At 37.4% G+C, this 14,297-nt stretch overlaps 1 protein-coding gene across 2 annotated transcripts in view; it reads left to right on the top strand.

Moving 5' to 3' along the window:
• The window catches only part of LOC724518 (serine-rich adhesin for platelets), a 114,726-nt gene that overhangs the window by 62,634 nt on the left and 37,795 nt on the right, over window positions 1-14,297 (top strand). The window contains exon 1 of one of the 2 annotated variants that reach the window (XM_026441674.1): window positions 3,433-3,451. The exons of the other annotated variant lie outside the window; for it this stretch is intronic. The gene's annotated coding sequence lies outside the window, so the exon portion shown is untranslated. Of the gene's footprint in view, window positions 1-3,432; window positions 3,452-14,297 lie in introns of those variants that run through there. 2 annotated transcript variants of the gene reach the window in all.

Raw genomic sequence — 14,297 nt, 5'->3', positions numbered from 1 at the left:
TCTGTTTAAATATTAAAAATTAGAATTCGATTATGGGAATGTAATCCCGTTTAAAAATTGCAGAAGGGTTTTATCATTGGTATTCCAATTGTTGCGATTCGTTCGTATCGATTTTTCGCGAAGCAGGATGCGCTCGTGTGCATAGGCGTGACAAGTCAAGGGAGAAGAGTGTGCACAGGAATGGAAAGGAAAAGGCAAATTGGCCGAGTTTACACCGTTGTTATGTAAATCTACGTTTAGACTACGTGTACGGTAGACGATAACTGTGTCCTGAGGAGAAATAATATGGCGCTTGGAAATCGAATTTATCGGCAATTTGACGATAATTTTTGGAGAAAAATATCGAAACGATTGCATTTATATATATACGAAAAATTTCGTTTCCCTTGTCACTATTTTTCGTATTATCCAGTCGAGATAAATAATCGTTAACAATCGATCTCATGGTGGGATCATTATCGATCATAATCAAAATGTCGAATCCGTCAAATATCGCGCGATCACTTCCGCAACCACGTCACTCTCCAAATCATTCCACAATACCAAATGCAAAATTATATTTTTCAAACCGTTATTTATTCAACGTGCCGAGCATATGTCTATTCTTGCACGCGACAAAGTTCCGCCAAAGACCGTGAAAGCCAACATTAACATTCCGCATTGTCGTGGAATCCCAACGAAATTACCCAACCAGAGCCATTCGCGAGTGGTTTCGAAAAGACTATACAAACAAAAAGGAGAGGGAAGAAAGGAAAGAAGGGAAGACGGGAGGAGGAACGGAAAAGAAAAAAAAAGGAGGAGGGGGAAATGTCCGCCGACTGAGCAACGATCGGCAGCTTCTTCCACCGTTCAGGGCGAAAGTTCAGCGAAGCGAGGTAAAGGCACGAAGAAAGAATTGCCACGAGTGGGCAAACAGGCCCCGGGCTTCGTCTGCCCACGTATATTTCACCGTGTATTGCGCACACGCGTTGGAAACGAATCCACGTGTGTATCTGCACGAAGGGTGAAGAGAGAGTGGAAACCTATGAATGATATTATGCATTGCTTCATGCCGTGGATCCCATCGCGTTATCGTCACCTCCTGAAAACCGGACACCGGTCGTGACCCCTTCTGTTCTTCTCATTCTTCCGTTTCACGGATTGGACGATGTGTTCTCTTCGACTACGCTTTCATACTTCGGATACTTTTTGAATGACGAGCAAAATTTTACGTATATTTGTATATAGCTACACAGTGATTGAAGAGTGGCATTTGCAACAACGTTACGAGGAAATAATCTATTCCTGATGATTTCGAAAGTTTAGAAATGCGGGGGTCCAAATGAAAGGAATGAATCGTTGCTTTTTATCAACTTTTGTTTGTGGAAATAAGAAAGAAATTTAAAAAGGATGATTTTTTTTTTTTCAGTTGCGATTTAATGAGTTTGTTGAAGTTCAAGGAATTTAAATACACGTATAATAACAATTTTATCGGATAGAAATTTTTATTGGTAAGAATGTTGGATTATAAATTCGAGAGAGATCGTCACCCTCTGTAATGATAATATGGGGACCACGTGGCGCAAGAAGCGAAGAGGGCGCCTATGCTTCATTAATTCACTGAAGTTGACAGTTGGCGTGACAAGAAACACTTTCCCATGCCGTGATATGGGATGGAAGGGTTGACGGTGAAATTGCTCCAAAAATATTATTCCTGTCGGATTTTCTCGCCCAAATTCTTTTTCGTCACGTTTATTTTCAGAGGAAATGACACCACGGTTTTTGGAATGTTTAATTAGATATATATTCGTGGTAATTCTCACGATCACACGAGGTATTAAAATTTGAATGAATATAATTTCAATATCGATTCACCTTGGATAATTCTTTTCATCGATCAATTATTTACTAATGTAATAATTTCTATCTTCGTTGATCGAAGTAGATTGAAGTATTGATCGTTCGACGAGAATTTATATTGGGATTATGTAACAATGTTTAAAAGTTGTGACGCGATAAATAACAAAGCAAATATAATAAATTAATCTTGAAATAATTCTGAGCAAGTGTTGGACGAGTGAAGGAATTGAATGTGGATATAATTTAGATTGATTGGAGGCGAGCGAAATACGATCGAAGCGTTTTATAAATAAAAAAGGAAAAAAAAGGGTCGTTTCCGTGTACATTATCCATCCCACATACCTGTTTTAAAAGTAAAGAAAGATCACGGTTATCGCTACTGCGATAACGCGTAAACCTTTCGCGTTATCGATCGATTTCTGGGTTGGTTTATTGAAAAAAAAAGTTTGATAAGGATTGAATTTTTACTTCGTCGTGTGAGAATCAATGCTACCACGATTCTGGAAAATAATTATTTTAGATGTTTTTAATTTTTCCTTTTTCTTTTTTTTTTCTTTTGATAAAATTCTTAATCTATTCGTTTTCCAATAATTTCTTTTTATTGAAAAAAATCGATATTTCATCATCGATCCGCAAGTGAAAACGAAGCTTCAAGCTCGCATCAATGCAATTTCAAACGAATATAATGGAAATGTTACGACCATTGTATCTTAGTTACTTCAGCCAGCCACCATCCACTTCGAATCCACGGGTGAAAGCGATGGAATAGAAACCTCGATAGACCAACGATAGAGCAGAATAAATAAAAACCTTCTATGTTTGTTCTATCATCAATCGAATCGTACGCAACAACGACTTATTATTATTTTTTTTAAACCTCCATTTGCATTATCGAATTACGAATACAATAAAATTGTGCTTCAACGCTCGATCAATCCATTCCACGAAAATTACTTTGCCCCCGTTAAAATTTCATTATTATTATTATTATATACATACCAACCCACCTACTAACCGTAAATAATAAGAAAAAAAGAAGACACATCCAAGAAGAATAACCAATTATTCTTCACCCTTATTCTCTGAAAAAAAAAAGAAAAAGAAAATCCAGCCAAAAATCGAGAATTCTAATTCGAGAAAATCGCCATTACCAATTTATCGCCGGCCTCTTGTTCAACACGACGTGACCAGATTATGCAAATAGGGAAGAGACTGAACGAGACCGACACCGGCCGCGCAATGTCTATCATTTATCCGCGGTTACGGGCCGATTTACAAGGGCCGGGCATGATTTGCGGCGTAAATACACGATGGGGAATGGCCGGCGCGGGGAGAAGGATGGGGTGGCACACGATGGAAACGCGCGCTGTGACGTCAGTCTTCCTACGTATTCGTTGTGATCGTCAACGTCGTCGTTACTCGCGTTCTCCCGCGATTCGTGTTCGATCGATCATTCTCTCTGTACTTCGAAGCTTCACCATTCTACTTTTCCAGAATCTCTCAAAAAAATTTGTAAAGTAAATTGATCGATCATTCTCTCTCTGTGCTTCGAAGCTTCACCATTCTGCTTCTCCAGAATCTCTCAAAGAAATTTGTAAAGTAAAATTGTAAGGTAAATTTGTATATTATTTATTATACACGTTTGTATATTAAATTTATATTCGAAAGGGTTAAATCGTGGGTTAAATGGATCGTCAACGTTCGTTACTCGCTTTCTCGCCATTCCTCCGCGATTCGTATTCGATCGATGCGAGAAAATTTGTTCGAGGACTGTGTTTCATCGATCATTCTCTATACTTCGAAACTTCACCGTTTTGCTTCTCCAGAATCTCTCAAAGAAATTTGTAAGGTAAATTTGTATATTATTTACTACACGTTTGTATATTAAATTTATATTCGAAAGGGTTAAATCGTGGATTAAATCGATCGTCAATGTCGTTGTTACTCGCTTTCTCGCCATTCCCCGCGAATTTGTTCGAGGATTGTGTTTCATCGATCATTCTCTGTACTTCGAAGCTTCACCGCTCTGCTTCTCCAGAATCTCTCAAAGAAATTTGTAAGGTAAATTTGTATATTATTTACTATACACGTTTGTATATTAAATTTATATTCGAAAGGGTTAAATCGTGGGTTAAATCGATCGTCAACGTCGTTGTTACTCGCGTTCTGCTGCGATTCGTGTTCGATCGATCATTCTCTGTACTTCGAAGTTTCACCGCTCTGCTTCTTCAGAATCTCTCTAAGAAATTTGTAAGGTAAATTTGTATATAATTTATTATACACGTATATTAAATTTATATTCGAAAGGGTTAAATCGTGGGTTAAATCGATCGTCAACGTCGTTGTTATTCGCTTTCTCGCTGTTCCTCCGCGATTCGTGTTCGATTGACGCGAGCGAATTTATTCGAGGATTCATCGATCATTCTCTCTCTATGCTTCGAAGCTTCACCGCTCTGCTTCTCTAGAATTTTGTAAGGTAAATTTGTATATTATTTATTATATATATTTGTACATTAAATTTATATTCGAAATCGAAAGGATTAAATCGATCGTCAACGTCGTTGTTACTTGTTTTCTCGTCGTTTCCCCGCGATTCGTGTTCGACGCGAGCGAATTTGTTCGAGGATTCATCGATCATTCTCTCTGTGCTTCGAAGCTTCACCGTTCTGCTTCTCCAGAATCTCTCAAAGAAATTTGTAAGGTAAATTTGTATATTATTTACTACACGTTTGTACATTAAATTTATATTCGAGATCGAAAGGATTAAATCGTGGAGATCGGGAAAAGACGCGACGTTAGGAATTGGAATGCATTGGACGACGAATTTAATAGGATTGGATAATAATAGGAGGAGGAGGAGGAGCACTTTGAATATCCTGTCGGGGCAATTGGTCCTAATCTCATTTGGGTTTAACGACTAAGTGTCCTCGGCTTTTATCCCTTTGTCCCGGCGCGCGGACAAGTGGCATTCACGGGCGCCAGAACTTTATCCCGTATGATCGATCGACGGGATCACCCAATGAAAACGGTTACTGTATATATATATATATATGTATACTGTGCGTCGCGATGAGACGATCCCGTGAATGGTTGCTTTGATCGGATGAAGAATGGCCACGAAGAAGAATCTGCTCCTCGAGGAACCGCCAACGAGGCCTACTATTGATGCTGCTGCTTCTTTTTTTTTTTTCTTTTTATTTTTTTTTATTATTTCTTTATCTTTATTCTTCTTTCTCTTTTTTCTTTTTTTTCGTCTTCTTTTCACGCGGACAATAATCGTCCGACGATCGATGAATAGCCAGCCTAGGAAACTTGCACGTACGTTTTTGTTTCTTCGAACGAATTGGGAACGAACTCGTTTGATCCTGCATTGTTGAGCGAGCCGTGCATAATGACAGTTTTATATTGTGCGAATATAGGAAAAAAAAAAAATGAAAGTGTATAAGCGTATATAGCGTTAAAATTGTCTCATTTGCATGAGAATAGAGAAAAATATTATTACGATACTTTCGATACTTCGATTGGTAGGCTTTGTGAGCGTCAAAATTAAAAAAAAGAAAAATCTTATATAAATACGCTGAATGTATCTTTACGAAAGAAATAATGAAAAGCCACGAAAAAACATAAAAATACTTGCGATTATGCTTAATTACATTCAACTTAATTTCTTATACTTTATTTTACTTAATTCTTCATATACTTAATTTCATTCCGTTTGACAAACGCGTATAACGACAATTTTCAGAATCGATCAATTTTGAAAATATTTTTACCATTTTCAAAACGATACAATTTTACACGAAAATAGTATCCGCAATTAAGATCTTTAAAACGATCTCGCTGTTGTTTCGTACAACAAGTTATGCAAAAGTTATCCTCGGAGTGTGAAAGTTTCGCAATTAAAGCCCGTATAATCGATTCGCGCGAAATTAAATAGAATGGAACACGCTTTCCACCGACAATTTCGAAATAAGTCTTCGTTTCGTGTTCCAGTTCACACTGGCGAGCGCGAAACCGCGGGTTAAACGAGTGTCTCGCGTGGCCTGGATCGTCGCTTCGCTCTTTCCACGCCAGTGGAAAACTGCGCGTGGAAAAGGAAGGATTTTGGGGGGGCGGGTCGCGCGTGCCGTATCTTCGCCGTATCCCCGCAGCCCCGCACATCGATCGATCGCCGATAAAATCGTGACCGGGAACCGTTTCCAAGTTTTATGGAGCCGCCCGACCTTTCCGTGATAAACTATTGTTCCACGCGCCTCGTTTGCTGCGCCGCGTCCGTCTCTCAAATGTTTCGAACACGCGATCGAAACGATTCACGGATGTAAATCCACCACGATCCCCAGGGAAAATCTTCGTTCTTGATTAATCATTTTTTATTAAAATTCTTTTTTTATGAAAATATTGTTTGAATTTGAATATTGAAAATCGATGCTGAAGAAAGAATTCGTAATTAAAGGAGAGGGAAGAGTAATTTTCTTGGAAAAAAGATATGGTAGACTCGTGGTCATGGATTTTAGAGCAGTCGAAGGAAGTTGGAAGAAGTTTGAAAGGATGAAGGAAGGAAAAATGGAAGGAATTTGATGGAGAAGAGGGTTGGAGTTACGTAAAAATTTTGAGTTAGTGGAAGATGAGTTCGAAGGAGAGGATTGGAATTCTTTGGGGAATAATTGTGAAAGAATTTAAAGATTTATGTTAAAGGAAATAAAATTGTACTCGCGTATATTATTCTATAGATTGTTTTACAACGCAATTTTAAAAAGATATCGTAATTAAAGAGGAGGGGAGGATAATTTTCTTGGAAAAAAGATGTGGTCGTGGATTTGAGAATAGTTGAAGGAAGTTGGAAAAAGTTTGAAAGGATGAAGGAAGGAAAAATGGAAGGAATTTGATGGAGAAGAGGGTTGGAGTTACGTAAAAATTTTGAGTTAGTGGAAGATGAGTTCGAAGGAGAGGATTGGAATTCTTTGGGGAATAGTTGTGAAAGAATTTAAAGATTTATGTTAAGGGAAACGAGGAATAAAATTGTATATTATTCTGTAGATTGTTTTACAACGCAATTTTAAAAAGATATCGTTGACTCTTCACCGAGCTTCTATTAAAACGACAAACATTTACCGGTAATTTTCCTAAACCATTGCTCGTCACGAAATTAGCGCAAAGTCTAATTTCCTGGTTCAACGAGCAAGATATAAAGTTATTCTTATCCAACCACGCGTTCTATTTCGGTTCATAAATTTCCGTTCTCGGAACACGCTTAACGGAATTTTCTATAAACTCGTGTTGTATTAATTCTTTCGGGGATGCTCTGTTTCGCATCGAGAGGTATCTCGAGTTACAATTTATTATTATTATTATCTCACAACCAATTAGATCAAAATCTATCTCAAATTTCTTTCAACATTTAAAAAAACATTTTATTTATGCTCTCTCTCAAAAAAAGAATTTATTCTCACGAACGATTCTTCTTCTACGAACTCGATAGTTCGAAATAACGATTCCTCGATCGAGGCACGATTCGTAGGAATCCCGGAAAAACGGAGGAGGAGGAGGAGGTCGAGCAGGAAGCTGGGGGAAAAAGTGGTCGCGAAACGGTCGTGATTCCGTTCGGCGAGGCTTCGATCGGATCGGTATCGGCGCTAAAACGAAATAGCGGCTGTTCCGCGCGAAACCTGTTTGACGACTTTGAAACTTTTGTCCGGAGTAGGGAGGCGGTGGACGTTTTGTCGCCTCGCAATACGATTTTTCCGCGTGCGCGGGGGGGGAGGGGGGAAGGCGGCGGTTTTAACGAGGGGATCGTAAATTATGAATTATTCAATGATCGGCGACCCAAGATGGAAGAGGCGATGAACCAATGACAAGTTCACGTGAACAACGTGTTCTTTGGATCGGCCATGATCGTGAGAACGAGACGTTAAAAGCTAAAGGCGAAGAAGGTGGTACACCGCCACTTTAATTAGCATTACTTACGACCGGTAATCCCACTTCGAAGATTCGGTCGAGTGATATTGCGCGCGCGCGCGTGTTCGAGTTCTCTCGAATATATCCATCTCCAGTTGTGCGAATGATTATTGGGACGATTTTTTTGGTCGTTATCGATGGAATTAAGGAAAGTAATAATTTTTGTAGTCTCGTGCAAAGTGTAATTCTTTTAAAGCGTAATTAATTCGTGTGATTATTATATGTCCAAGTATTGGGATATAACTTTTTAACTGTTCTTGGTAGAATTAAGGAGTAATTTTTCGCGTAATTAATTGATATTCGTATTATATAATGAAAAAAGGATGATAATCAATGGGATGGGAAATGTAGGATGAATATTATGAAAAAATAGATATAATTTCCAATGGATCATTTTTTTAAGGCGTAATTAATCGGTTCGTGTGATTATTATATGTCCAAGTACTGGAATATAACTTTTTAACTGTTCTTGGTAGAATTAAGGAGTAACTTTTTAACAAGTAGTTGTTTTAAAGTGTAATTTTTCGTGTAATTAATTGATATTCGTATTATATAATGAAAAATGGATGATAATCAATAGGATGAAATATAGGATATTATGAAAAAATGGATATAATTTCCAATGAATCATTTTTTTAAGGCGTAATTAATCGTTTTGTGTAATTATTAACGTATGTCCAAGTATTGGGATATAACTTTTTAACTGTTCTTGGTAGAATTAAGGAGTAATTTTTTAACAAGTAGTTGTTTTAAAGTGTAATTTTTCGCGTAATTAATTAATATTCGTATTATATAATGAAAAATGGATGATAATCAATAGGATGGGAAATGTAGAATAGATATTACGAAAAAAATGGATATAATTTCCAATGGATCATTTTTTTAAGGTGTAATTAATCGGTTCGTGTGATTATTATGTCCAAGTATTGGGATATAACTTTTTAACTGTTCTTGGTAGAATTAAGGAGTAATTTTTTAATAAATAGTAATTTTAAAGTGTAATTTTTCGCGTAATTAATTGATATTCGTATTATATAATGAAAAAAGGATGATAATCAATGGGATGGGAAATGTAGGATGAATATTATGAAAAAATGGATATAATTTCCAATGGATCATTTTTTTATTTTAACTGTTCTTGGTAGAATTAAGGAGTAATTTTTTAACAAATAGTTTGTTTTAAAATGTAATTTTTCGCGTAATTAATTGATATTAGTATTATATAATGAAAAGTGGATGATAATCAATGAGATGGGAAATGTAGGATGGATATTATGAAAAAATGGATATAATTTCCAATGGATCATTTTTTTAAGGTGTAATTAATCGGTTCGTGTGATTATTAACGTATGTCCAAGTATTGGGATATAACTTTTTAACTATTCTTGGTAGAATTAAGGAATAACTTTTTAACAAATAGTTGTTTTAAAGTGTAATCTTTCGTAATAAGTAATTGATCGTATTATATAATGAAAAATGGATGATAATGAATGAGAAATGTAGGATGGATATTATGAAAAAATGGATATAATTTCCAATGGATCATGGAAAGGAACAAATCACGAGAATTAAAAAGTACTTAAAGTGAATTCGAACAAGTCACGTGAGACAGAAGGCCATCTTCAATGTCAATAAAGAGATATATTTTTACGATTGATGTGGCGCTCGTTACGAAATTGCACGATCGTGATAACGTGATTCTTTTAATCAATTTTTGATTCTGTCCCGGCGATATCGTAAAAAAGTAATCGTTCGATGCAGTTTTCATTAAACTATTCGTTATAAGTTGGAAATAACGCGTTGCTAAATAAAATCATCACACACCATGAGCCTGACTCATTGCCCATAGCATTAAGCCTCTGATGGAAATCAGCCACGAAGCGTGTCGGTAGAATTTCCTTTTTCATTCCCACTCTCCGCTGGCTTTGCAACAAAATTGCCCCGCGTCAGACCACCTCTCTTATCGCGTCTTATTAGTGTAAAAAAAAAAAAAGGGAAAAAAAAGTTACATCCTTGAACAAATAAAAATTTTGTAAATGCGTATATAATTGTATAGCGATATATATTTCTTGCTCGATTATAATTGCTTGTATCAAGTGAATGGAATATTTTAATTGGACGGTATATTTTAGTTCTGCGAGGATAAAAGCGTGAAATTTAAAAAATCTTAATTGTTGGAAATTATTAATTGAAAGAATTTTTGGATTACTATCATCATCAACCGTTGTTAAATTATTCCAACGTATTTTATATAATTCTTCGATTTATCCAGGCAAAAATTACTTTTGTCTCGAATTGTATTTATTTCCACAATTTCGAAAGAATGTACGATTATACAATTCTTTTCTGATTAATCCTTTGTTCGTTAAACGAAAATAACGAAGTTGTTTTAGAATCGTGTAAGGAAAGGAGTGGAAAAATGGAAGTTCATTCGAAACTGGCTTCAAACGTTGTTTCACAACCAAACGTTGTAAGTTATGAATTATACATAATGGAAAACTGTGTAATTAAATCGGAAGCAAGTAACTACGTTCGATATTGAAAGGATTATAGAAAATTTCTTACGTCCAAATTACAAAGCAAGTTAAAATTACTCACCTACTTTCCTCGTACCAGGCTTTCCTATTAGCAACGAGAGAGAGCGTTTCAGCATACGATTAGCTCGTGTCGTTACATTTTTTCCCCCCTGTAAGTTACGTTACAGTTACTCAATTTCCTCCTCATTCTCCTCCTCCTCCTCCTTCTTCGAAGAGAAGCTTAAGAATCCTTTCACACAGCTTTCGAATCGGCTCGAGACGGAGCATAAATATTTCCATAATACGACAAACGGAATGGTGGCTGACGTGACGCAAGATTTATTTCATAATTTCCGGTTCTGAGGATGCTCATCCCCGTGTCCATGTCTCTCTCTCTCTCTCTCTCGCACGCTCGACCCAATTTTCCTCCGCGTTATCTCTCGAGGCTCCTCGAAATAAGGATTTCCTTCTTTTTGCCCTCGTTTCTCGCTCCAAGGCAGGAAGCTTGGGAAAAAGTGTATATCGCTCGAAACTATATCTTATAACTCATTTATTTTTCGACGGGATGCATTTTATTTTTTTTTTGAACCTGATATACAAGCGAAGTATAAAATTATGTTATACTATACTTTGGTAAACTGTAAAATTTACTTGGAGAATATGAATATCAGTTATTTTTGATAATGTTTTAAATTTGGAATTTTTATTTATTGAAGAATTATTTTGGAAAAATAATTTGGAAAAGGATTGTATATTATTCTAGATTGTTCAATTTATTAAATGTTTGTATACAAAAATTTCAGTCTATCTGTCGAATGTACACAAATACACATCGATAAGCGTGCCTTAGATCCAATGACAAAATTTAATAGTCGAAGTTTCACTAATTTATTATTCTAATACCCAATAATAATAACAATAAAATATCGAGGTTACGTGAAAATACATCTAACTAAATAAATAAACGTTATTTTCAATTGCTCGAAGTAACTATTCAAAACTTTCAATTTAATTTAACTTTTTTCCAACGGATTAATATCCCAGGCTAAAACACTCTACAAATATTTAACTAACGTTTACGCGTAATAATAATTCCAATTACTATCCATAAAATATCGCTTCTCGTCCGTCCATTGATCCCCGCGCCATTAAAACAATAAAATTCGATTATTAGCGATACGGTACTCGCGATCATTAGCTCGTGGTCGTCATTATAAACTCGAGGAACTCATTGAACTCGTTCCGTATCGGGATTATAAATGGCCGTCTAACGAAGCATTCTGGCCATCATCGGGGCCAATACGTTTCTCTCTAGCCGTGTCCAAAGCTGCTTAAGCCGTCGAAGAGACATTTTCCTCGAACCGCTCGTTAATCGCGAGATGGTCTTAAGGCATCGCGCGAGAAAGACGCGTGCACACAGTGTGTAAACGAAAATACAGATACAGCCAGAGAGAAAGAGGGAGAGAGAGGGAGGGAGAGAGAGAGCTCCCTCTCGAATGCAATTCCTCTCGTACTGAATACACGATACCATATGCACTATACTCGGTTGCATCGGAGGGTCAGTGTACTGTGTGGGCTGGAACTAAAAGTCACGACACACGTATACACTGGCATAATACGTCGAAGATTGTATTTCATCGGAAAAAGGAGAGTTAAGAGGAGGGCCGGTATACGCGACTAACCTTCTCTCCGTCGTTTGGAATGCCGTTTCTCTCTCTCTCGCTCTCTGGAGTATACGTGTATATAGATACCGTAACTCTTGGACATTGTTGGGACAGGACCTCGAATTCGACTTATCCCGTTACCATTTGTCCCGAAATCAATTGGACACACCGGTGTTACGCGTGTGCTGCTCCAACAATCTTTGCTTCTCGATTTGCGTCGCGGCTCGAGGAGAGATGATGTAGCGTTGGACTTGCCGTTCTACTTTTGTACAAAGGAATTGGGAGAGGAAGAGATTTGTATCGTTTCTTCGTTTTCACCAAATTAATTCTATAATTCGTAGCTCGGTTTATAAAAAAGTTTTGGAATAAAGAATTATTTTAAGAAAAATAGGTTATGATGTATAACAGCGTTGCACGGGTTAAAGATGACCTGGTCAATCATCGTCCGCGATTCGGAGGGTTGAGACGATGACTTTCGTTTTCCTCTCGTTGTATTTTAACGTGACATACATTCTTCGTTCCCCCTGTCCCATTAAATTATTTGATTCAACTCGTGAGGTTGGCCGACATGCTTTAATTCGCTCAAGACACAAGTGATTAGGGAACAATTAAGATAAAAAAAGTACTGCGATGAAAATATTCCATTGCGGAGGCAAACTAACGAGATGCAAATTATAGTTTGAATGAGTCTGCAAATTGTTTGATAATACCTGAATCATCCACTTATTATCGTTAATTGAATGAAAAGAAAAAAAAAAGAAAAAAGAAAGCTTGTTACAACTCTCTTTCTAATCCAAAATAAATTTCCTCGATTATTTCAATTTTTAAACAAGTTTATACAAAAATGAAACTTTCGAAGAATATCTTTGACACAATTCTATTCCACTCCATACTTCCAATTTTATCATTCCAAGCAATTTTTCTCAACACTCGTCGAAAAATGATCCACACCCTGCTATATATAATACTTTTTATCTCAAACTCGAGATTTCGAAGCACAATCTTTCTCGTCTGAAAAACCAAAAGGAAAGAATATAAATTATCTCCGCCCGCTGGCTACACGCGTTAACAATAGTTAATACGCGGCTCAGGCTCGTGGACACACGGCTCGTTACACGGCGCCGAGGCCGTGTAACTCAAGAAAGAAGAAGAAGAAGAAGAAGAAGCGCGGGGTTTATCTTCGATTAGAGGCCAAGTCTAAACAGTGTTAATAGCACAATGCACTTCCTGTGTTTGCTTGATCGCTGCCGGTCGTCGCAATCAACGTCTTCGAGACTTCCCTCTCCCTCTTTCTCTCCTCTTTTCCTCCTCCCTCGAGTACCGCCCTCGAGAATCGGCCCCCCGGCATTAATTACAGCTCCGATCTTAGCCGTCTTACGTGTCTTCCTATCGGTCAACCGGGACGAGTTGTTAATCTTCCGCTCGATTGCTGCTCAATTTCCCCCCCCTCCTCGAAGCTTTCGTTATCGAAGGTATACACGAACGTTTCGATCGTTCATTGAACTTTTTTTTCTTTTTGCACTCTGGAGAAAGGAATTCGATTCGAAGAATGGAGAAATTGAAATCGAAAGATTCAGTATGTTCTCGGTTTTATCGGAAATTGGAATCGGGAACGGATAATGGCGTTACGATCGTTGTTTTAATCGAGTTGAAATAGTAATATTTCTAACAGCAACGTAGGATTTATTATTTATTTTTAGCGGATATTGAGAAAGAATAATGAAATTAATTCTTATAATATCTTCGAGACATGGATGGATTTCGTTCAGAAAGAAATTGGGATCAATGGAGATCTCCTCCTCCATTGCTGGGTTCCACAGTCACAATCATATACCAACAACGATTTAACAGAAGTCGTCATCCAAATTAAAATATACTTGTTATACCTCGACGCAATCGTCCAATTCCTTCGATTCGTCTACGAAGATTTGCATACGAGTTTATCTATAATGAAAATCTTCCGCTACCATTAAACGAATCGTTAAAATCAACCGTACAAGGACGGTTAATTAAGTGCTTGATTTCGCTTTTAATAAGCCACAATGTAAGGCGATTCGTATATGCGCGTCGTCCTCCTCTCGCCACGTTCTTTCCTCCTCCTCCTCCTCCTCCTCCTCCCTCTTTTTTTCCTCGTCGATGGCCCGCGTGTGTTTCTTAACCCTCCTCCATTGTGATGGTATCGTTCGATCTTGGGATTTCTAGTCATGTCAACCAACCAGGCCAGACAATCTGATAGAACCTTATTGTCTCTCCGCGGTCCACGCTTCGTACACGTACGAAGGGCTCCCGCCTTTTTTTCCCCCCCTTTTTTAGGTCGCAATAA

This window comes from Apis mellifera, linkage group LG7 (assembly GCF_003254395.2).
Source record: "Apis mellifera strain DH4 linkage group LG7, Amel_HAv3.1, whole genome shotgun sequence".
NCBI lineage: Eukaryota > Metazoa > Arthropoda > Insecta > Hymenoptera > Apidae > Apis > Apis mellifera.
This window is presented reverse-complemented; position numbering and strand designations above follow the sequence as displayed.